General features: G+C 49.0%; 1 protein-coding gene across 2 annotated transcripts in view; it reads right to left on the minus strand.

Moving 5' to 3' along the window:
• The window catches only part of Bach2 (BACH transcriptional regulator 2), a 336,475-nt gene extending 323,297 nt beyond the window's left edge, over nucleotides 1–13,178 (minus strand). For both annotated transcript variants that reach the window (XM_075971275.1, XM_075971277.1), the window contains exon 1: nucleotides 12,799–13,178. The gene's annotated coding sequence lies outside the window, so the exon portion shown is untranslated. The remainder of the gene's footprint in view (nucleotides 1–12,798) is intronic.
• Between the last annotated feature and the right edge of the window lie 10,923 nt (nucleotides 13,179–24,101).

Below are 24,101 nucleotides of genomic sequence, written 5' to 3' on the forward strand. Positions count from 1 at the left end.
CCAACCTACTGTGAGAAGCTGGCAAGATGGCTCAGCGCGGGAGAGCAAGAACTCTAGAGGACAGTTCCCAGCACCCTTGTGGGGCGGCTCACAACTACCTCACCCACATGTCCACACAACCTGCTGGGAATGCCACGGAAAGGGTTCATTGCCCTGGCCCAGCAGAGAAGGTGTGAGCGCCTGCCCAGCAGAGAAGGTGTGAGCGCCTGCCCAGCAGAGAAGGTGTGAGCGCCTGCCCAGCAGCGCACAGGGAGAGGACAAAGGGTGGCAGCTCTTTAAAAGAGTGCAGGAATGTGAGCGAGAGGGCACGCTCTCCCAGGGTTTAGGGCTCTGTCGTTCTAACTACAGAATGGAGACATCCTTGTGACACAGGGCCAACAGAATGGCCTGCAGGAAAAACAACCAAACTACGAGGGACGAGAATGTGTTCCCTCCCCCAGACACAAACAGGCTGGAGACAGTGACAGCCCCCGGCCATGGAAACAGGCAGTTTGCTTCCTCTCCACGATGGCTGACTCTTATTTTCTGTGAACCCCCTTGTTGGAATCCTTTGACAGTGACTCACAGGGCAATCGGGCTACTCAGCAAGCCCACAGCCGTTCACAATAGACTGTGTAGGAGGCGACCAGCTCCCGGCCTGTGGTCTGTTCAGTTTTTTCCTCTCTGCATTCTGGGAGGATTTGCTTTTCAGCCACATTTCCCTCAAAACACAGCCCTGGAGGCGATGCTTAGTGCACAGATTTCTGAGCGATGAAATAATCCACTCTGGTTTCTTAGTCATAACGAAACTAAAAACAGTAAGATGAAAAAACAATGGGGTCATCATCACACCTACAAAAACACAATCTCATACTCTGGCGAGATAAGGAGGTCAAGGGGGAAAAGCTCAAACTAACATTTTCCAACCTTTCACTGAGAGCCAGGGCTAAAACCACATGTTTTGAAGGGCTTACACTGTGTTATTATTAGATGTCACAATCCTATTGATACTGATGAGTCACCCTTATCGGCGGAAACCAAGAACGTCCATCAACAGCATGGCAGAGTCACCGTGGCTTTTTCTTTATTACTGGTCGAACAGCCCTCAAAAAGTTTCTCCACGCTACCTTTAAAAAGGCTCCGAGCCTCAGTTTTCCCTGAGCCAACTCAGCAGCGTTTACATCACGCCTTTGGGAGTCTGGGACGATCTGATCGACTTCTGTCCACAAAAGGAAGTTTATGTAGCGACCTCAGAAAAACAGCATTTCACACTTTCCGATGAACATACCCAAACTGAGCGATGTAAACAAAACAGTCAAACAGAGTCAGCAAAGTCCGGGAGCATCTTCCTGACCCGATGCTAGGTGTTAGGTTTTTGTTTTGACATCAATAACCAGCAACAGATGCAAACAAAGGCTGTGGTCACCCAGGGGTGGCTTCCTGGTCGCACCCCCTTACTGCCCCGCTCCTGCTTCTGCTCTCTGCTGCCCACAGAGGGAGAAGTGGGCCAGGTCTCAGTAATGCCAAGAAAGGCCAATTCAAGCTTTACAAGAAGTCCTTGGGGGTGCTAAGAGGGAAATAACAGGGCTACCTCTTTCCCTTTCTTCGGCTCTCTCTCCCTTCTGGTCGCTAGGATTCCCAAAACAATAAAGTGAAAATCCTTCCAGAAACGCTGTGATTCTCTATGCTGTCCCTGCAAAGGCAAGCGTTTGCCTAATCTCCTGCCTGCCAGAAGGCTGTGCTGGGCAGAGGGAACCCCAACTAACTGGCAGGGACTTCAGACCCAAAGACAGCGACTCCCACCCTCCTCAGGCCACAACGGTCCTGAGCACCGCAGAGCAGAGGCCAGCAGAGCCCTGCAGCCCTTGGGTGCATGAGTCAGCAGGCTGCTGGTGGGAACTGCTGACAGAGAGGTACACACACCAGGGCAAAACAAAACTGGGGCGCACAAGGCTCTCTAACCGCCCCCCCACGCAGTTATTATTTTCCTAGGTTAGACCAAAAATACAGATAAGCTACCGTGGCTCAGAAAGAAAGAAGAATCAATAGCAGTCAGGAGGGGTAATAAACAGACAACTCACTCTGGTTTTAGATGTGTGGGACAGCTGCATTCAAATCTCATGAGCCGGTTCATTTTAACTGGCTTTAATTTTAACTAGATTTAACTGCTTTTCCTCCCCTCTGACAAATCAAAATAGCTGCCATATCGACCACAAGAACTGGTAACCGATGCACAGTTCCTGTTTTTCGGAAGAGACTAGCATTCAAACCCACACTATGAGGCGCTGAGCATACGTGGGAATTGAAGTGTTGAATGAGGGGGATTGAAACTTACACACTAACGAATCCAGCTCCCCCCCCCCGGGCCATCGTTACATGGCAATCTCATGCCAGACTTTGACCTACATGCCTTCAGTGCTGCTCTCATTTAACACAGGATCCCAAGAGCCAAGTGAAGGAGCTGGCTGCCTGGAACTCAGAACACATTTCCACAGAGCCAAGTCCGGCTACAAGTGTGTGAGAGAGGTTCTATTCCTACTTAAAAGTAGGAAGTAATTCTGTAGCAACAGTTCCACAGCTAATGAATGAAGCCCCCACCCACCCCCCATGCCCCACTTCCTGGGAAAAAGTCTAATTAGCAGAGAATGAAGGACAAGGTCTTCCAAGAGACTTCTGCATAGAATAAATATGAAAACATCCGTAAAGGAAAGAAAATTATTGATATGTGTCATTTACTCATTTACTGACAGGCAGTTCTAGTCCCGGGAAGAAGAGGATGAGGGAAGAAGGGGAATGAAGAAGAGAAGAGCCAAGGACTAGGAAGGGGAGGCTGGGAAGAGGGAGAGAGAGTAAGAGGAGGAGGGAGAGAAGGAGGGAAGAGACGTGGAGAAGGTGGTAGAAGACCCATCAAGAGTAGAACAAAGAGAAGAAAGGGTGAGGAAGGCTGTGGAGTCTGGGGAAAGAATGGAATGGAGACATAGTTATTGGCAGAAACAGAAGAAACAGAGAAACTAGAGGACAGTCCCCACTGCACAGGGCCCTTAGGCAGAAAAATCACCCCAGGCCCGCCTGGGAGTCCTGCCTCAAGGCTGAGTAAGATGGAAACTCAAAACAGTTCCAGAGGCTGGCACTAGATGGCGCCACCAACCCAGCATAGCATGGTTGCTGGAGGGGTGGAAGGCAACTCAGACTTCACCCCCCCGCCCCCAGAGCTGTTTACCAAGCTACACTATATCTAAAATAGGCATTGTTCCCTTAACCAATCAGCCTCTCTTAATGTCCGGGATAGCAACACTGTGTTGAAAGTGTAAGACAAACTAATTCCGAAATAAATTCCTGAGCCCATTTTTATCAATGAAACTAGTGGTAGGGAGGGGATAGGAAGGTAGAAGACATTGAATGCACTGCCTCCCCAGACGATAAGAATCAAGAATTCAAGGATAACTTCACAGGCCCTTTGCCTTACAAAAAGCCGAAATCCTTCACCATGTTGTGTGTCCCTGAAGATACATCTGTGATAGGTTGAGGTGTTTGAATCTAGAGCCCTGCAGGTGAAGCTCGTAGACAGTGTATCAGGAGAAACCATCTGTACTCTGTATCTTCATTCTACTGAGGTTTCTGTCTTCTGACCTGCTTGTTTCTCCTGCTCACCATGGCTCTTCCATCACCAGGACACCAGGCAGGCTCCTACCCCTGGTCACCACTGTAGGACCTGCAGGCTCTACCCCAGGTCACCCCTGTGGGACACAGCAGGGTTCCTACCCCAGGTCACCCCTGTGGGACACAGCAGGGTTCCTACCCCAGGTCACCACTGTGGAACCCTGCAGGCTCTACCCCAGGTCACCACTGTGGAACCTTGCAGGCTCTACCCCAGGTCACCACTGTGGAACCCTGCAGGCTCTACCCCAGGTCACCACTGTGGGACACAGCAGGGTTCCTACCCCAGGTCACCACTGTGGAACCCTGCAGGCTCTACCCCAGGTCACCACTGTGGGACACAGCAGGGTTCCTACCCCAGGTCACCCCTGTGGGACACAGCAGGGTTCCTACCCCAGGTCACCACTGTGGGACACAGCAGGGTTCCTACCCCAGGTCACCACTGTGGAACCCTGCAGGCTCTACCCCAGGTAACCACTGTGGAACCCTGCAGGCTCTACCCCAGGTCACCACTGTGGAACCCTGCAGGCTCTACCCCAGGTCACCACTGTGGGACACAGCAGGGTTCCTACCCCAGGTCACCCCTGTGGGACACAGCAGGGTTCCTACCCCAGGTCACCACTGTGGGACACAGCAGGGTTCCTACCCCAGGTCACCACTGTGGAACCCTGCAGGCTCTACCCCAGGTCACCACTGTGGGACACAGCAGGGTTCCTACCCCAGGTCACCACTGTAGGACCTGCAGGCTCTACCCCATGTCACCACTGTGGGACACAGCAGGGTTCCTACCCCAGGTCACCACTGTAGGACCTGCAGGCTCTACCCCAGGTCACCACTGTGGGACACAGCAGGGTTCCTACCCCAGGCCACCACTGTAGGACCTGCAGGCTCTACCCCAGGTCACCACTGTGGGACACAGCAGGGTTCCTACCCCAGGTCACCACTGTAGGACCTGCAGGCTCTACCCCAGGTCACCACTGTGGGACACAGCAGGGTTCCTACCCCAGGTCACCACTGTAGGACCTGCAGGCTCTACCCCAGGTCATCACTGTGGGACTGCATGCTCCTAGCCCAGGTGTTTGCTTCTCTGTCCACCTCGGCTCAAACGCTGACATCCCAGGAAAGTAATGCACTAGGCATGCCTGGTTACAGATCTCCTCAGAAGATTCTAGTTTTACAATCCTTTTCTGATATTGCCTTGAGGTCAGAAGGGCAGGAACTGTCTAGCACACCAGGTGGCCAAAAGACCAGTGTGACATGGAGTCAACGGTAAGAGGATGGCTAGGCTACCTAGCTCCCGTACAAGTCTGACGAGGACTGCTGTCCCTGATGCTAGCCATCCCAGAGGAAGGAAGGGTTAATTTGAAATGGGTCTACATTTTCCTCTCACGGAATGGTAATAATATCTTTCACAGATAATTTTTTTTTCAGTTTGACTCTTTGGGGTTTATTCATTTGCATAATATGGAATCTTGAACCCATATAGACAGTCTACAAATCAATGCAAGTAATTCTCACACTAAATCAGCAGCTTTAATTTAAGCTCATCATTGTTTGCATGGAAATCTTTATGCGCTCATCTGCGTGATTTTTTTTAATCACTTAAAACCTCCAACACTGACACACTAAGCATCTCCGCATTTAGCTACCTCCAAATTTTGAACTGAATGCTAAAAGAAATGAGCACGGTACATTCATAAACATCTCTCAAACTCAGCCTCAGCTGTGCACTTCATGTTCAAGCGGCCCTAGGACCGCCTCTTGACACAAACATCAGTCTGGTGTCCAGCCCAGGCAGAGTGGGGCTGAGTAAGCATTCTGAGCGATGACCCTCGCAAACCCCAGGTAACTGGGCCGCTGGCCAAGCAGAGTCCTTCAAACCCATTCAGACCTCCAGTTGAAAGTTGCAACATGCTAATCTGGCAAGATAATCTCTTCCTGAAACTGCCTGGAATGGGGACAAAGGTTACTACTTTCTCTGTCGCTGCTAGCTAACATTCTCAATTAGGAACGCTAATGGAATTGGTTGTGAGTGCAATTCTTCTTCCAGGGTAGAATGTTCCCAGCATTATTTTTTTTTTATTTTCCTTCCCCCACCAAAAACATCAAGTGGCAAATTCTTCACCTATCAAGAGGTTGGGCTGTGAGGAACAGAGATAAACCTGGGATGGGGAAACAGGATTCGTGTTCTCTATCTTTATCTCTTGCTTTCCCCTGTTATCACTTTACTTCTGATCATTAAATGCTTACTAAGACTCAAGGAACACAGTCATTAGCAAGTGAATCATGACTGTGACTGGGGATACACATTCAACTCAGGTTCCATGGGAAACTGCTTTCCAAGCTTATCAAGAAAACAGCCAATGTTTCAGAGTGAGTTGCTAAATGCCCACTCCTGAGGTCAGCTCAGGAGGTCTCGCTGCAGATGAAGAGGAGGAAACGTGGGCGCACAGCACGGTGGCCCTGGTTTCACATATCTGGTGTCCAATCCCCACTTTCCCACTCAGGAGCCTGGTGCCGTCTGTGACTTTGCTCTGGGTTGTTAGGATGATTGAGTTCATGCAAGCAACATATGCACAAGGAAAACGCAGAGGAGTTTTAGCATGCACCATAGTTGACACTCATTAAGTGGGGCTTCCAAGAAAGGTCTAAAACATTCTTGGTTGCAAATCCTATTACCCCTCCTGCAACTTCTCCACTGCCCTCGAGAGGTCAGGGCTTCTTACTAGAAGCTAGACTCACATTTTCACTAATGATTTTTGCACCTGTCTGGCACCGACATCTGACTGAAGGAAATGTCCATGCAGTTTTCTGGTCATTCAAATATTGTCAAACAATGTTAAAATGTTCAAAGCAACAACGGCAACTTGTATTTTCTTTTCTTTTCTTTTTTTTTTTATCTAAGTATGAACATGAGTGTACTTTGGGCAATTAGCAATTCTGTTTTTATCCAGTTCTGAAGACTCAGGTAAATAAATCAATTCTGGACTCTGTAGACAAGAACTATCATTTGCCAAAATGGCCCCAGGGGTTATATCATGGGTTATGCAATATTCCAAAGGGCCAAAGGCAGTTGTGAATTAATAGGATTAGGAAGCTGGAAGAAAACAACAGAAGCTCCAAGTTTTAAAATGGCCTTTCTCAAACTCATACCTGGGGGTGGGGAGCATCCCTGATCTTCTGGCCAAGTCAAATCCCTTCTGGACATCCTGTAGAGGATGGCGTACTTCCCCTGTACACAACTTAAAATGAGCTGTCTGTACCAGCTCATAAGAACAGCCTTTCAACTACATTGAACGCTTCCTAGGGCCAGGGCCAGAACTGGGCCACTAGCCATACCAAGAGACACTCACTGTATGTCTGTGATGAATGCATGTGGCATTTGTTGCTAAAGATGTAGTTTCTGTTCACATGACCTACTTGATAGCATCCATAAGTAGAGCAGTTTGGGGGAGGAAATGAAAACTACCAATAATCTATGGCTTCTTGGACGCTTGGAAAGTGAGCGAGCACACATGCTCACTCGTTCATTTGGTTCTCATACTGGTAGAGTGGGAATTGCTCCTGGAGTCAGGACTCCGCAGCATCCCCAGCAAAACCCTAAGACAGGAAGGTCTGGGCAGAATAATGAGAGGTAGAGGAGCTGGCTAATGTGGGGTAACACTCGGGAAAGGAGAAGATGTGAGCTGAGGCAGGGCCACATGGGAGCTGGCCAAGCAGCGGCTCCCTGTGCAGTGGCAATGTGTCCAGAAGCCCTCAGCAAGAAAACAAAGAGTAGGGAGGAAGATGACATATCTTGAAACCAAAAGACAATCCCTAATCAGGCTGGGAACAAAGGAGACGTAACCAGGGGAGTATGCTGGAAAGGCGTGATTATGAAGTCACTGGGGAAGACCCGAGAGGCGCTTTGGCTGTAATTCCAGAGACTAGAATGAACGAGGACGTGAAATGCTTTCTGATTGGGGACATCCATTATTTTGATGGAAAAGAAAAAAAAGAAGAGGCTCAGGGAAAACGAAGGGAAAGTTTGCTGGAGTTTTGAAGTGGATCAATTTACATATTCTTTGGAAATGAAGTGGCCCTTGAGACGGCCATGGAGTAAGAATCTGGGGCTATTTCCCTATTTGAAGGGAATAGCATGTTAATCGTAAGGCTAAACTTCAGCTTTAATCACACTGACATCCGAAATGAACAAAAAAGGAGGAATTTAAAAAACAAAGAAAAATGTTGACAAATAACTTTTCTGTTAAGTATTTCTTAGACCAAACCAAACAGAAAAAAGAAAATGAGTTTAATTATTTTGAGCAACTTTACTGAATTTACAAAACGTTTACTCCACATTGTGTCCAATTTGTAAATATTCCCATAGAGGTATTAAGTATACTGTGGTGTATTGTCACTGGCTAGACAGAATTTTCTCTCTCAGTACCATGCTTGGTGCTGCTTATCCTAATGCAGCCGCAGTTCTGCCAGAAGCCCCTCACAGACATTCCAGGGATTGGCATCGGCCCTGACTCCTGAACTCTGAGTGTCTGTGCTAGGCCCTGATGTCACTGCGGCTTCTACAATAACCAGACTGGGAGGCGCAGAGGAGGTTTTGGTGCCTGAACAGCACACACGGACAAACACCTTCCATCTGTACTGCTCACTGCTCTGTGTATCTGAGGACTGAGGTTGCATTCTCTCCCACATCTTACCACACTGCAATCTAGTCACTGACTTGGGGCCGGACTCTGTATTTCAGGTGGGAAAACAACCCTCAAGGAAGTCCAATCACTTTCTGACATTCCAACATGGACACTATTCACTGTTGAGGACCTCCCAGTGGAGATTTTAAAATAAAAAATGCTCCTAAGGTTTTAAGCCAATTTACAGTTTTGTGTTGGGCTGTATTCGCTGTGCAGCCCATGGGCAGACACTCAAGATAAAGTTCCGATTGGAGCTTGCCAATTGGAAAGAGCCGGCACAATGCTTACTTCATAGATTGTTCTAGGAGTCACTGAGACATGAGCAGGAGAAGTACTATCTATGTACTAAGTACTATCTATGTACATAGTACTAAGTACTATGACATGAACAATTAATAAATCAAACCCAGTGTTTTAATCATGTTCTCAAATGCCAAACGTATATGGAAGTCTCTGGACAGTAAAGGAGTCACTCCGCTACACTCAGCAACAAGTGGAAGAATCTGAGCAGTCCCCAAACAATGGGTTACCCACCTGGAGGGTAACACTGTGCACGCAGTATTTCAGATTGAATTTTCCATTAAAAAAGGAAGGTGGCAAATCACATAATGAGATCCAGAGTTGATTTAGACTTCCATTTTTCTCAAGCCTTTCTGTTTTCCTGATCACTCTATCACTACTCTTTTGGTACACATGAGCAAATTACCTACCACGGGACAGACATTAGGGATTGGGTAAGTGTGAAAGTCTTAATAAGATGTTTTAGTATACTCGGTGGTAGAAAATAGGCCACCTGCAGGACGGTCTGAGCTTTTAAAATGACCTTATTTATTTATTTACTACACACACACACACATGCATGAACAGAGTACAACTTTCTGAAATTGGTTTCCTCCAAACTCGTTCTCAGGCTAGTCAAACTTGGCGGCCTAACGCCTTTATCCACTGCACTATCTCTCTGACCCAGCCCCCGTTTTTAAAGACATCCTCAATAACACTTTAGGATAGAGGATTCCACATAACAATCTGGAAGACGCAAGGGACCTGGCAGCCCAGAGCCAGCATTTCTACTCATCCTGCCTGGCAACAGCAGACAAGGGCTGAGAAAGATGTGGCTGCCCCGCGCGCCTCTCTGGCCTCTCCTCACCTGGACCATATACACCGTCTGAGGTATATATGAGGTACTGTGGAAAACGGAATGAGATCCCTTTGTCTATGACTTAAGATTCTGAGATGATAAGACATAGTGTTAAAGCAGGCTGGAGAGCCCTCTGAGCCCAAGGGTGTAGAGCAGTGTGCAGACACTGGTCCTTGCCTCTGAGGCTGCCCCTGCTCTTGACCAGCCCTCACCAACCCTACTCCTATACCCCCCCCCACACACACACACACTCTCCCAGAGGAACTGCAAGGTGCTAATTCACCTAAGCACTGCCTCATTCATTCAACAGTCGGGCCAGCATCTGAAGCGAACCAGATACTACTCCCCTGAAACCTGAGGCTTAAAATCCAGAGCAGTGTAGCTCCATAGCAAGGCTTGAGAGATCCAGGGTCTCCTTCCCCCTTGTGAAGACTGGATCCATACCAGAGGCGCTAAGCAAGAGCTAATCCAAGTAAAACTAAACAGCTCCCAACAAAACTGATTGGCCCGGGTCCTTCTGCTGGCATCACCGAAGAGCCTCGATTACAAGCTCTGAGAAATAGCTCACAATCACTAATGAATTACTAAGTCCCTTCGGCTATGCTGACTGTGGGCACAGAAGTGCGGGGCTGGCTTGAGAGAGATTTGAACATGAACCTGACCATCTGGCTCTCTGTAACTCACTTTGATCACAAAATGAATTGCAACAAAATTGAAGAGCACATGGCTGGAGTTAATTGTCTCATCTGTAATCTGAACCTACTTTTAAGCACTTATTATTACCCTCTATCAGGTGGAAACATTTCCTCCCATCACGGCAAAGTGCATTTTCCTGATGAACTGTAATGGATCATTAAATTCCATATCTGAATAACAATACTTTGCACTTTATTCGGTGCCTTTCATCCTGGGATTTCGAGGCGGTTTGCAAATAATTAAGCCCCTCACACAGCAGCCAGAGGTGAGTGACTGGAAGGGAATTGCCTGGAGATTCTGAGTCAAAGGGCATAATTCAATAGAGAGAGAATACAGGCCATCCTCCCAGGAGCTGGTAGCACTGAGAGTAAATTAGGGGACATTTCATCCCCTCCATCCCTTTCTGCCTCACTCCCGCTCCACGGCAGACTCTGAGATGCAGCCATACAAAGCACTAGGAATAGAAAATAAAAGCACAGAGGTGCTTTTCATCCAGCTAGGACTTAGGGACTCACACGCCTGAGGAAAACACATCTCTAGGAACTGAAATGTCAACCCACTTGCAGAATGGACAGATAGATATCAGAAGAATTTCCTCAAACGTTTAGATTACGACACGGCAAACCTGAAAGCCTACTAAAATCCAACATGTAAATATAAACCAAACTACTTCATTTGGTGGTTGCACATTTCATTTCTGGTACCTGCCTGCCTGCCTTCATTTGAAATGACTTGGGGGTTTCAGAAATGGCAAATAGAGCCAAAGAGGGGAATAATTTTAAAGACCAGAACACTAGAAGCCATTCAAAGTTTTGTGATGATTCTGAGTGCCTGGAAAACTGAATCACAATAGAGACACTGACAGATCTTTCATTGGACCATTTTGCCTGCAACACTGTGAATTAGCAAGGCTCATTCTAACAAGCTGTCTTTCTCTCCCCACCACCCTCCCACTACGTGTATTACCTTCAAGAATGAAAAGGGCGGTCCACTGGTAAGCGGCTGGAGGCCCAGGATGAGATGACCTCACTCACGTTTTAAGCAAGTGGCCCGCTGCCTGGAGGAAATAGCCATCACTACTGGAGGAGTGGCAAACAGCGGTTCAAGCTTAGCTTTTCCAGTCAGCCAGAGCTTTGCCGGCGCGACAATTTCCTACGTGTTACATTTTAATGATCTGAGGAAACGGTTATCAGAGTTAACATCTCTAATTTTACTCTAAACAGATGAAAGCAAAAAAAGAAAGAAAGAAAGACAAAAAAAAGAATGAAAAAAGGAGAAAATCTCATTAGGCATCTCCGCCAAGGTTCCCACTAAGCAGGGAAGGGTTTTTTTTAATCTGAAGTAATTATCCTTTTTAGTTAAATACACTCAGTAGATGAAATTAACAAAGAGACTATGACACTAGACAGTGAAGGTGAAAATCCAGAAACACGTCGCCTGGCCGCCCACGAGCCTGCCGCAAGTCACAACTGAGTCTCGTAGGTGGGATGCCCCAGTCCCTCTTGCTCCTGGAGGCTGTAACAGCAGTGGCTGGGCCCGCGGAATGCGAGGAACACCTTGTTGGGTCACACACAAAACCACCCGTACCATAGCATTACAAGAACTTCGTCCAAGTTGCCAAACTTTCACGTATGCAAGAAAACGCAGGCGAGAGAGACTCTATGTGCCCATGACCCCCGGGGCCAGGGGTGTGAGACCCTTCAGACACACGCCACCCTGCGGGTTTCCTCTAAGTTCCTGCAAATCCTCGCCCAGCTCGAGGTCGCCCAAATGCTTCCTCGAGTCCCCTCGCGCAGGCACCTGGGGTAGTCCATGAGCGCCGCCCGCCGCCCTCTCGGTGCGGCTAGACTCCCGAACACCCAGCGGTTGGGCGAACCGCGAGACCCTCAGAGAAGGCCGCGGCGTGGGGAGGTGCAGCCGAGTTGTCCCTTCCTTAAACTGGTCTCTTGGGTGGAGCCCTGGGGTCGGAGACTGAAATACAGGTGTGGGTGTGTGTTGTTGGACCTTGGCAAGATGCGGGTTGCAAGGTGTCCCTCTTGGAAGCCATGAGCTCCACTAGGCACGTCTGCGCCCGGGACCCCTGGCTGCCTTGTTCTAGCGCCCGGCGCGGTCTTCCGAGCCACCCTGCGGCAGCTGACAGCTGATCGCGGAGCCGCAGAGCCTCGGTCTCCGCGGAAGGGCCGCGCGCGCGGGTGCGGTGGGCAAGGACCCGGCCACCCGGGCTGGCCGGAGCGCGGGCTGGGGCCGGAGGCAGGGCCGTGGGTCTGACAGCTGCTGCCGCTCGGGCTCCGCTCCTCTCCCCACCCGCCCTCCCGCCCCGCGACTGACATATTACCCTGGGCTCCTCCTCCCCCTGCTGTTCCAAAACACCAGGCGACGCGAGCAAAATACAATGCCGCCTCGCCCGCCGTAAACAGGCAGGCGGGAGAGCGCGCCCCGCCGCCGCGTCCTCCGCTCGGCTCCCACCCCCCTTCCCGTTCCTAGAAAATGCCATAAGGCGGCCGTGGGCGGGGAGCGGCCGTCCGCCCTCCGGACTCGCTGTCCGCCGCGGCCCCAAGCCACCCCCTGCCCCGCGAGCCCGCTCCCCGCGCAAACTTGCCCCGCTGCGTCGCCGTGGCCCGCGGCCCGTTGGGCACTCACCTTCCCGGGAACTTTCGTCCTCCTTCGCCGGTCTTGCCCGCGTCTTCCCAGCCCGCAGCCCCCTCCCGGCCGCCGGCGTGGTGGGCGGTCCTGGGGTCACCGAGAGCAGGCGGAGGGGATGCGCATCACATGGCAGCTCGCTCGCAGCCCCCCGAGTCCGGGAAGGGGGAGGGAAAAGACGCGTGCGGCGGGGGCGACGGGGGGGGCGGGCCGCGAGGGAGGAGCGGCGGGCGAAGCGGGGCGCGGGGGGCGACCGCAGCCCGGTGCGCGGCCGCGGGGCTGCTACTGAGGCGGCGGCGGCGGGGCTGCTGGCTGCGCTGCGCGGCTCGCGCTCTCCCGGAACGCCCACACTCTCAATCGCTACATTGTTGACATTCGGCGCTGACGTCACCCGCTCCCCATTCACAATAACTTTACGGGAGCCGGGCAGCGCACCTCCCCGGCCGCTGGGGCGCCGTACGCCGGGTGACTGGCGTAAGCCGCTCCGCGAATGGCGCTCCCGGGGCTCGGGCCCGGGCGGGCGAGCGGGCGCGCGCTTCGCCGGCGGCTCGGGGAGGGGGGCGCGCCTGTCGCTGCCGCGGACGCCGGTCTCCCGGCTTTGTGCTGGCCGCGCGGGCCTCAGAATCCTGTCTTTCCCTCTCAGAAGACTGCCTTGCTCCGCCTAGCCTTGCTCCGGCATTGAGAATCAGGGGTGGTGGGGCTAGTGGGGTCACGATAGCGACGAAGGCCAGTGTGGCACGTGGGGAGGTTGCCAGAGCCATGGGCACTTCATCAAAGGGAGAAACAGTTCGGGTGCTGACTATGCAGTTTCCGTGATGGAGCAGGACAAGACGAGCTAAGGACCCCTGGAAAGCTGAGCTGGCCCCCTTTTATGAGAAGTGGGCCTTAACAGAGAGGCTCCCTACCGAAGAGGGTCCTTTAAAGGCCTACCCCTTTAAGGGGGCCTCTAACCCCCACACACTGTCTGTTGACTAGTCTAAAGGAGCCCCTTTTCATCCTTAGCTTTAGTTCTCACTGGGTCGCAGCCGCTGTCCCTCGCTTGCCCCTCTGAACGCCGTCAGGGTACTGCTGCCCATTAAGTTTGATGGCAGAAGACTTGGTGGCGGTTGAAAATTTAAAGACAGTAATTAGGACGCAGGCTGTATGTACATTCGCAGTAAAATAAGGTTGTGTTAGTGCAACTTTACCCCTTGCCAAGGCCAGGAAACTGCCATGTTTCCCTAAGCACCTATAACTTGCCCCCCTGTGTAAGGCAGTGTTTCGTATTATTACACGTGGTGCTGGTTTTTAATGAAGATTATAAAACTTAGGCTGGCTCTGCTGAGAGAAGGATCATAAATCCGCAGTGAAATGGGCACTGGCATATGCTGAGGAAGCCAGGAAGCTTCGCTCTGGGAGTCTTGTGATATCATCCAAAGTGTCGCTCCAGCCCGCCGGTCTCACTTGAGGGCTCGGTTTTTGAAAGACTCCATTGGGGATGTGTGTGTGTGTGTCAATACGCAAGGGCCCCATGCAGGAGGGTGGTGCCAAGCTGTTTATCTAACTGCAGCTCCCCTCTTATGAGAACCCCGACTCTACAGTTCCTAGTAACCTGGCTTTCAGACGGTGCCTTTGGTTTCCTGGTTTCTCATCTTGTCCTCTTGAAATAAACACTCTGCATGGGAAAGTTCCTGCCCAACCTGCTGGCAAGGACCGAACCCTCTCTGATCCTGGCCTGGAGCCTGGCGTGGTGTCTCACAGCCCTGAGTGTTTCTGCTGCTGATCTTCATTCTTCCAAACATGTATTGGTTAAAAGCTTTGTGCATTTTAATAGCATCAATAAATGTTTCCTTACATGAGCCAGGCTGGAGAACCTTTCCAAGGAGAATGTTCAAGGCATTTCTTACTGAGCCTGCCGTGTCTGCTAGGCTGTGTAGTGTCCCTGAGACATCAGTGTAAGGAAGGTGAGCAGGGGGGTTACTGTTGCCAACTTTTCTAGATTTAGAGAGTTACAACAATGGCTGATACGTGCTTTACTTTAGATTACGCACCTAAAAAGAGCAAATGGAAATTTTAAATGGCAAGAAGTTTTGGAGGTAAGTCATTTGCAGAGGGTGTCTTGTCTTCAATGTTCTATCCATTTCCAAAATATTTTCTCCTATGTCTGTGAAGAAGACACAATCTTTGTGTTTGGGGAGCTTGAAGAAGACTCATAGGGAGTTAGTTGTTCTATTTTTGTTTTCAGTAGTTAGAAGGAAGTTCTTTGAATCAAACTCCAGAAGCCATACTGCAAAATAGGCATGAAATAGTAACAGTAAGTCAAGTCCTGGATAGACTTTCCCCAGGACTGCCACAGAGGTCAGGCTGTGGGCAGCCTCAGCACCTTCATCCTGCTTGTGGACCAATCTCTGGGGTGTGCCCTTTGGGCATGTACAATGGGAAACAGATGTAAGATTTTCTCCCTGTGTATTCCTGCCAGTAACCTGAGGAGAGGTCAATTTATTTCCCATGCCTTGAACATTCAAGCGTTTTAGATCAGCGTTTCTCCCCCCCACACACAATTACCTGTGTGTTTGACCCTGAAAATAAACTTTTTTCTAAGAGTGTTTTTTTCTAAGGGTTAAGAAGGAAAAAGTAAGATATGCACCAAGTAAAGGCCTGAAGGAAGAAAGGCGCTATGTAGGGTAGGGCTTGATGATATGGAGACAATGTAGTGGTTTTCCTTAAAGGAAAATAGGAGGCAGAACTTTAAATGTGGTACCTTGAATGAGACACAGCAGGGCAATGTCATCACAGAAACAAGTGGGGGCTCAGGGCAAGAGCATCAACTCTAAATCTAGGAGGAGCCAAGTTACCTAACAAAGCTCTTCTGAGGAGGGGTTCCCACTGAGACCAGCTCCTCAAATTATCCCTCAAAACCAGATGTTAGGAAATGTGTCTAAACTGTGCAACCTAACCACAGCAATGCAGGGGTGATACAGGGGGGATGGTGGCATTTGAGGAGGTGAGACGTGGTCGGTACAGCAGTTGTCGAAACACCTGTTACGTGGAACCAAGCTCCCAATGCGATGGGGACAGAGAAGGACAGAGCCCAACTCCTGCTGTGAGTTAGGTTGTGTGTTACAGTGTCTGGGGTGAACTGAATTCTAGCTGTGAAGTCAGGCTGTGTGTTACAGTATCTGGGGTGAGCTGAACTCCACGCTGTGAGTTAGGTTGTGTGTTATAGTGTCTTGGGGTGAACTGAACTCCATCTGTGAGTCAGGTTGTGTGTTACAGTGTCTGGGGTGAACTGAATTCTATCTGTGAAGTCAGGCTGTGTGTTACAGTATCTGGGGTGAACTGAACTCCATCTGTGAGTCAGGTTGTGTGTTACAGTGTCTGGGGTGAACTGAATTCTATCTGTGAAGTCAGGCTGTGTGTTACAGTATCTGGGGTGAACTGAACTCCATCTGTGAGTCAGGTTGTGTGTTACAGTATCTGGGGTGAACTGGACTCCACACTGTGAGTCAGGTTGTGTGTTACAGTGTTTGGGGATGAACCGAACTTCTGTGCAGTCAGGCTGTGTGTTACAGTGGCTGGGGGTTAAGCAAACCCAGGAGTGATGGGGTTGATGCTACACTTAGGTTAGACAACTGGGTCAAATAAGTCTCCTAAATGAAGGAACTTTCAAGATGAGATGTGGATGCAACAAGGGGATGGTCCCTACAACTTGTCTTGAGTGACACAAAGATCTTTGGGTGAGGTAAACTTAGCACTCTTCCTTGGAATAAAACATCCAAGAAGCCCCAAGGCCTGCGAACGGAATGGAGAGTAGCAGGCACGATAGTTATGGTGGTGGTGGTGGGGAGAACCAGCAGGCTTTAACAGGAGGCAAAGTCTCAGAGCTCTGACCAGCCTTTGGTCTCTTACTTTCTGATCTCATTCTCCCTGGAGCAGACATTCTTTGGGGACCTTCCTGCCTAGCCTCCTGGCGAGGACAGAGCATGGGTCCTGACATACTGGAGCAAATGGAAAGATGCAAGAGCTTCTGTGAACCTGGCCTCAGATCCAAAGAGTCACTCTGTTTGTTTGGCAGAGGGAAGACAGGAAGGGAAGCAGAAAGAGCAGGTAGGAGGCATTGGGATGGGCGGAGGAGGTCGCAGCTGGGATCCAGATATGTTTACAAAGGAATCGGGCAGGATTTACTGATGATCCCATTGCAGAATGTGAAGAAAAAGAATTCAGGAAATTCTGGGTTGGGGACTGAGTGGAGATTCTATTTAGTGCAGTAAGACTACAGAAGGAGTGGGTATAGGAGGGAAACCCAAGCAGTCGGTTTGGGGCATCTCCCAGCCAGCTAAGTGAAAAAGTTGAGCTATAATAAGATACAGACATTAAAATTTTGGAGAGTGGTCCTGGAGTGGGGTGGGGGAGACTTGTGGATTAGGATCTGGAGTAATCCAACATTTAGAGGTCAGAGGTTGGGAAGGTAAAGAAAATGAGGAAGACCCAGCCAGTGAAACCAAGGAGCAGCCGTGACAAAGGAGCACAGTATGCTGGGAGCCAAGTGAAAGAGCAAATTTTGAAGAGCAGGGCTTGATCAGCTGAGCCAATGCTACTGATGGGGTGTGGGGATCTGTGATGTGGAGCCCTTGGTATCTCTGACAGCAGGGCAGGTGATAAAGCCTGGCTTAGGGGAAGGGTAAAACACTTTAAGTTGAGCGTTGTCATGAAAGAAGATAGGGGAACTTGGGGACAGCTACTGGGGAAATCAGAACTTACTGTAGGTCAGTAAACCCTCACAGGGGAAAACCGTGGCTATCAAGACAAGAGGGATAACGTCTGGGGTGAAAACTCTTAAACTGAGTAGACCTGGCATAAATATAAGGACAGTGCGTCCCCAGCAACTTGGGAATGCAGTGAATTGGCTAGGAAGAAACCTTGACTGTGTTCTGAAGAGTCTGGTGAGCCCTTGTCTGGGTGGATCCATTCCCACAGAGGCTATGACGTGGGCTTTGTCAGCAGGCAGTGGAGGAAGGTCGGCTGTCAGAGTGGAGGGAAAGAGGAAAGTGGCGCCAAGAGATGCTGCCGGATTTCTGGGCTTGGAGAGCGTTGGCAGGGTCTTTACGGACATGTTGCTGCCTAGGAGACTGATTTCTCACTGGCCCATTTCTCCTGCATTGTGAACAATAATGTGTGCACTCCAAATCAGAAAGCATGGTGGTTTCTGATGTCGTTAGGATCCGACACAATTTTGATCGCCAGTTATTGCGAGATTTTGGCTGGTAGCCTCTTCTGTCTTTGAACCGTATGTGTTTCACGAAGCAGGTAGGAGGTAGAGAGATGAGCAGCACATCAGGCTACATAGGAGAAGGGGCATCTGGACTTGCTTTGGCAACTTTGTTGGGGGTGGTGATAACAGAGCTGGGTTTTAAAAGACGAGAAGCATTTGCCAAAGTCATCACTAGAATTTGAAGTACTGAGTCGAGATGGTTAGAAGTAACATCCACATTAGAATACAGGGCTGGAAAGGTAGACATGGACCAGCTGCTGGAAGACTCACCTTCAGCTGTAGTATGAAAATTCTTATGTTTTCCCAAGGAGGTGTTCATAATGGGAAGAAGCTTGAGATGAGACTTGGGACCCCAGAGCCTCAACCAAAGTGGTGCAGGGCAAGGAACCAGGACAGGTGGATGGGAGAGGGTTATGGTTTAAAGGCCACTTGCATATGGAAGGTGAAAGCGAGGAAGGAAAATCAGGAGGACAGAGGTTAGGAGTCTTCTAGTCTAGGTCAACCTGAAGACTCTCAGTCAGGATGTAGGAGGAGGGTAAAGGCAATTAATCCGAGAGTAGAGGCGGAAGGACAAGGATCAAAAGTGGCTGGTAAGTTGACTCAGTGTGTAAAAGCAATTGCTATGCAAGCCCAATAATGCGGACTCGATCCAGAGAACCCACATTTTAACAGGGGCAGATGTGGTGGCGCACATCTGTAATCCCAGCTCGCCTGAAATGAGATGGGTGAGTCAGGGCGATGGCTCAGGGAGAAGTTCCAGAACCAGCTAGCCTGGCAGAAGCAGCCTTAACACAGTAGGAGAGAACTGACTCCTGACAGCTGTCCCCTGACCTCCACACACTAAGGCATGTGTGAACTCACACAGAGACACCCCACACATACACACAACAGTAAAGAAACCACACAAAAAATTCAAATCTGGAACCCTAAGGAACAGTTGAACACGGGGGCATGGGTATAAAGGACAAGAAGTTTATGAGGTGGGTGGGGACAGAGCAAGCAGGAAGGTAGAGCTGAAGAGTGAAGGAAGGCCAGGAGAAGGATGTGGGACCCAGGAAGAACATCCTTGACAAAGAAGGTCCAGTGAGATGTCAGCAAGTCAGATGTCAGATGACGCACTGCTGGAAATGGGTACTGCGCAGGAGAAGGGGCCCAGGAGAGCTGAAGCCTGGCCCTGCGCGCGGGGGGGGGGGGGGGGCCAGAGCTGGGAACAGTGGGGAGAGGACGATGTTGGGAGCAAGTGGAGAACCCTCTCTCAGGAAGTATTCCAGGGCAGTAGGAAGGATGGAAGAGGGGGAAAGTGAACATAGCATGTAGTGTGTGGGAGAGTCCTCCACCTCTCCATCATCCAACGTGGGACTTGAGAACCGCCTGTGTTTCAGGGAAAACCGAGAGGTGGGGGATGCATGTGAGAGACAGAGAGAGATGGTTTTTGCTTTCTCCCTGCAAAACAGGAAAGGAGGAGCTGAGTTCAAATTAAGACAAACAAAATGATAACAGCAGCAGTAACAGATCCCTTTCCTTTGGTTCCATCTTGAGAGCTAGGCAATCCCTTTCCTCCTCCACTTGCTGTGATCCCTGGATTCTTCTCATTAATAGTTAAGGGTCCATCTTTTCATGCTGCCCACCTAAAAACGATGTCTTCCACCAACCGACTGGTTTTACGGTTCATTGCATCGTTGCTTTAAAGAGACATGAAAAGGTTTGACCACAGACGAAAGTATCTGACAGTTTTCAAGTCTGTGAGGAGAAGGCCCGTAATGGTTTTCTCTAATAAAAATACGCTTGACGTTGAACGGTTTTCCTAACCCGACTTAGGACTGCTTACAGGATGCAGACAGTTGAGTTCATTAGCCCTGTGTCAATTTCCCCAAAGAATCAGTGAGACCGTACTTACAGTTTCTAATCTATTTTTAAGAATTGTTTATGTGATATAATTACACAAGGGCATCCAACCCGAACAGCCACGTGCTGGGCAGTGCAGCTGGCAGTGGCCACCTGTAGCTCTCAGCCCAGCGTGGACAGAAGACAGAAGCAGGCTGTCACCATGGAGCCCAGGGCCAAGACAATGATCCTCCTGCCTCTGACTCTCCAGGGCCTGGATTGTAGGTGTGTGCTACACACTCAGAGAATGAGAGTTGGGCCTTACTTGTTTATGGATTTTCCTAAGATGTTCCCAAGGTAGGTCCACCTTTCCCACACCTCAAGGTAGGTCCACCCTTCCTACACCTCAAAGTAGGTCCAACCACTCCCATACCCCAAAGTAGGTCCACCTGCACCCATACCCCTAAAGCCATCTTTGACTTCAAATTCCATATATAGGAGAGACTTGGGCCTTGTGGCTTGACCAGAAACAGGCTTTTAGTGGCCTTAGGGGAGCTGAAGAATGTTGGGTACACAGTGCCCCTCCTCCACTTTAGCACCTTGGGGTCTGTGGCTTCCCCAGGTCTTGTCAACAGCAGGCTCCTGTTGACAGGTTTTTTGTATCCTTAATTTTCTGAATCTGGAAAGGCTGGTGTTGTGAAACATGGATTGATCTGCTATGACTCTCAGGATTAGTTCCGGGCTGTGGTCCAGAGAAGGAACCCAAGCTCAATGGCCAACTTGCTAACCTTAGAAAAGGAGATGATGTCCAAGAATGCTTATGCATTAATTCTTTATAAACCCCATGTGGTTATTTGAAGAAAAGCTGACTTCATTCTGGAAATCTAAGTAAACAACATATGTGTGTATATGTATATATATACATATTAATTTCATCCCTTCCTTTTTAGGTTCAGTGACAGATAATATGTTTATATTTATGTCTGGCCTTATCTGTTACCTGCTACTTGGACTGCAAATTCATGTCTATAACAGAGAATTGTCAGGACTATGCAGATAGACCTTGTCTTACACACACACACACATGTTCATACACATTCAAATACATACACACATTCTCACACACAGGTGAACACACATATAATTGTGTGTTCTCACACACATTCTCACACACAGGTGAACACACATATAATTGCTTGAAATAATGTGAATAGCTGCACAGAAAAGCTGCAAGAGTGATAGATACAGCTATCATATGTCCTTAAGCCAGATATTCTAAATGCTAACATTTTAACACATTTTCTATCTATTTAATATTTATTTTTGTTACTTCTAATTATGTATGGGGGATGGGATGTGTGCATCAGTGCAGTGCCTCTGGAAGCCAGAAAGGGAGTTAGATCCCCTAGAGCTGGACTTGCAGGTGATCGTGAACCATCAGATGTGGGTGCTGTGAACCAAATGGGGTCCTCTGCAAGAACGGCATAAGCTCTGAGTCTTGTCTCCAAAACATCTTCTCTATTGAATACATATGCCTATTGCCATTGTTTTTCTTAATATTTTATTTTATTTCATTTTTTAACGAAGCTTTCAGACCAGCATATAAAATCAATGGGCTCCATTGTGGTGTTTTCATGTGCGTGCTGTGTTTTCTCCTCATTGTTTCCGTCCTTTGCTAAATGGAGTCAACATGATGCTCCACCGAGCCCTGAGCGCACCAGTGCACAGGTTCTCAAGCAGCAACACTGCACAGCCACCTGATAAATCAAGAAGCTGGCATTGCGATGCCCCTGCCGTCCAACTCAGACACCCTAGGATTTTCACCAACCGCCCCAACCATCCCATACTGGAATAAGGTCAAAATCAGGAGCCGGGATGTAGTTTAGTTGATAGAGTGCATTCACTAAGCCTTGGGTTCAAAGTTCAAAGTCAGATCATGGGTTGCAATTAATTGTTATTTCCTTTAGTCTACAGCCTACACTGTGCCTTTCCAGAGAAATATGCTGTGTGTGTGTGTGTGTGTGTGTGTGTGTATGATAACAGCCATCCTATGGTTACAAGGTAGTGTGATGCTTAGCTTTAATTGCAAATTGACACGACCCTGGATGACCTGTGAAAAAGTCTCAATGAGGGACAGTCAAATTCGAGTCCGACTGTGAACAAACCTTGGAGGAGGTGTCTTACTTCATTGATGTGGGAAGATCCAGCCCACTGTGGGCGGCACGGTTCCATAGGGCATCCTGAATTGTATAAGGCTAGAGAAATTGATTTGAGCACAAGCAAGCAAACAGGCAGACAAGCAGGCAGGCAGGCAGGCAGGCATTTCTCTCTGCTCTTGACTGTGGGTGTCATGCAGTCAACAGCCCTCAGCTCTGGTTCTGCAGGTCCCCTCTAAGGGTGGTCTATAATCTAGACTTGTAAGCTAAAGTCAGCCCTTGGTCTCCTGATTTGCGTCTTGTCCGGGCAGTTTATTGCAGCAGCAGAAATGAAACCTGAGCAGGTTGTGTTTCATTGCGGCTTTGATTTGCATTTCTCTGATGCTTCGTGATAGTGAGCAACCTTTATGAACCTGCCGGCCGTGTCTGCATTTTCTTCGGGTGACTATCCGTCCAAGCCCCTTTCCATTTGCTGACCAGGCTTCCACATTCCTGAACTGCAGAAGTTCTTTGTGCTCTGGATGTCCTTCTCTTGTTGTGTTTACAACTTGCAAACATTTCTGCCGCCCGGCAGCTTTCTTTTTCACTGTGTGGTCTGCATCCTTAAATGGAAGTTTAAAATTTAGCTCTAACCTCATCCATTCATTTCAATGATCTATTTTTACTGTACTTTTGGTGACGTACCCAATAAATCACTGCCAATTCCACGTCAAGGAGTTTTCCCTTTGTGTTAGTTTTAGCTCTTATATTTATGTTTTAGTTTTATTTTCAGCTTTTTTTGGGGGGGACATACAGTGTAAGGTAAAGGTCCTACCTCATTCTTTCATATTTGTTTTCTCGGTGACATTTGTTGGAAGACCTTTCTGCCCATGTTAAATGGCTCCATCATTTGACACTGGTCAAACACCATTTGACACATTTGTGAGTGCTAATTCCCAGGCAGTCCTCATTTAGACATTTCTATATTTTTTGCCAGCACAATACTGTTTGTATTACTATAGTTTTGCAATAAATTTGGAATCAGAAGGACTAGGGCTACCAAACTTGTCTTTTTTTTCAAGATTTTATTGGCTTCACAGTGTGCCTTGAAATACCGTATAATTTTAGAGTGATTTTTTTTCACTTTTCACAAAAATGTCTGAGATTTTAATAGAGGTTATATAAAGTCTATAAATCAGTCTAGACCCAAACATCTTGAGTCTTCAAAAAATCCATGAATATCAGAGACAATGAGGTGGCTCAGTGGGCAAGAACTCTCTATAAGAGCCTGACAACCTGAATTCAAATTCACGTCCCATAGGTCGAAGACACCAGGCACCAAAAGCACAGTGTCGTTAGGAGCAGGTTCGGAAGCTCACAGGCTGAGTTCACTCTTCTGGTGCTGTGTCTGCAGTAGCTTCCTTTGTTGGGCGACTATGCTTCGCCCTGCCTGTCTAATTGGGTTGTCGTGGGTCTCAGCACTGAGACTCCTGTGCAGAAGGCACTTCTGGGGCAGCCTTCCCCGTTCTGTGCAGCCTTTACAGAACAGCTGGGTAGTTGGGGAAGAAGAGAAATTCAGCTCTCATTGTTCTGAAGGCTGAACAGTTCAAGACTGGGGGGCCGGCCCTACTGACAATCCTAGGGCTACATCACCCCTTTTGGCAGAATGTGGAAAGGCTTTAAGAAAAAGTAGGAGGGAGAGAGAGGGAGGCCAGCTCCTTTTCCATGACAATAAAAGCTACTTCCATCTTAATGTCCTTAATCACAAATCACTTTCTTATAGGGCTTACCTCCCTGGACTGCATAGCATTGGACTCTAGAGCCCCTTCAACCCCTGGCAGAGGCAAACCAGAAGTCATGGTCAGTCTAGCCAACCTGAGACATAGGGAGGTTGGTGTCCCCGAGTGAAAGGATTTCCTAAAGGTACCCCATCAGATATCGGAAGCAGGATTTGAACTCACACACTCAATACGCAGTGCTGTAAAGGCCTCTGCCCGCCAATGCCTGACCCTAGGCCACATACTAAATAGATGCAAACGGCCCTGGCAGCTGTGTGGAGAATAGTAAATGCTGCGACGCGAAATTTCCTAACA

This window comes from Microtus pennsylvanicus, chromosome 5 (assembly GCF_037038515.1).
Source record: "Microtus pennsylvanicus isolate mMicPen1 chromosome 5, mMicPen1.hap1, whole genome shotgun sequence".
Taxonomy (NCBI): Eukaryota; Metazoa; Chordata; class Mammalia; order Rodentia; family Cricetidae; genus Microtus; species Microtus pennsylvanicus.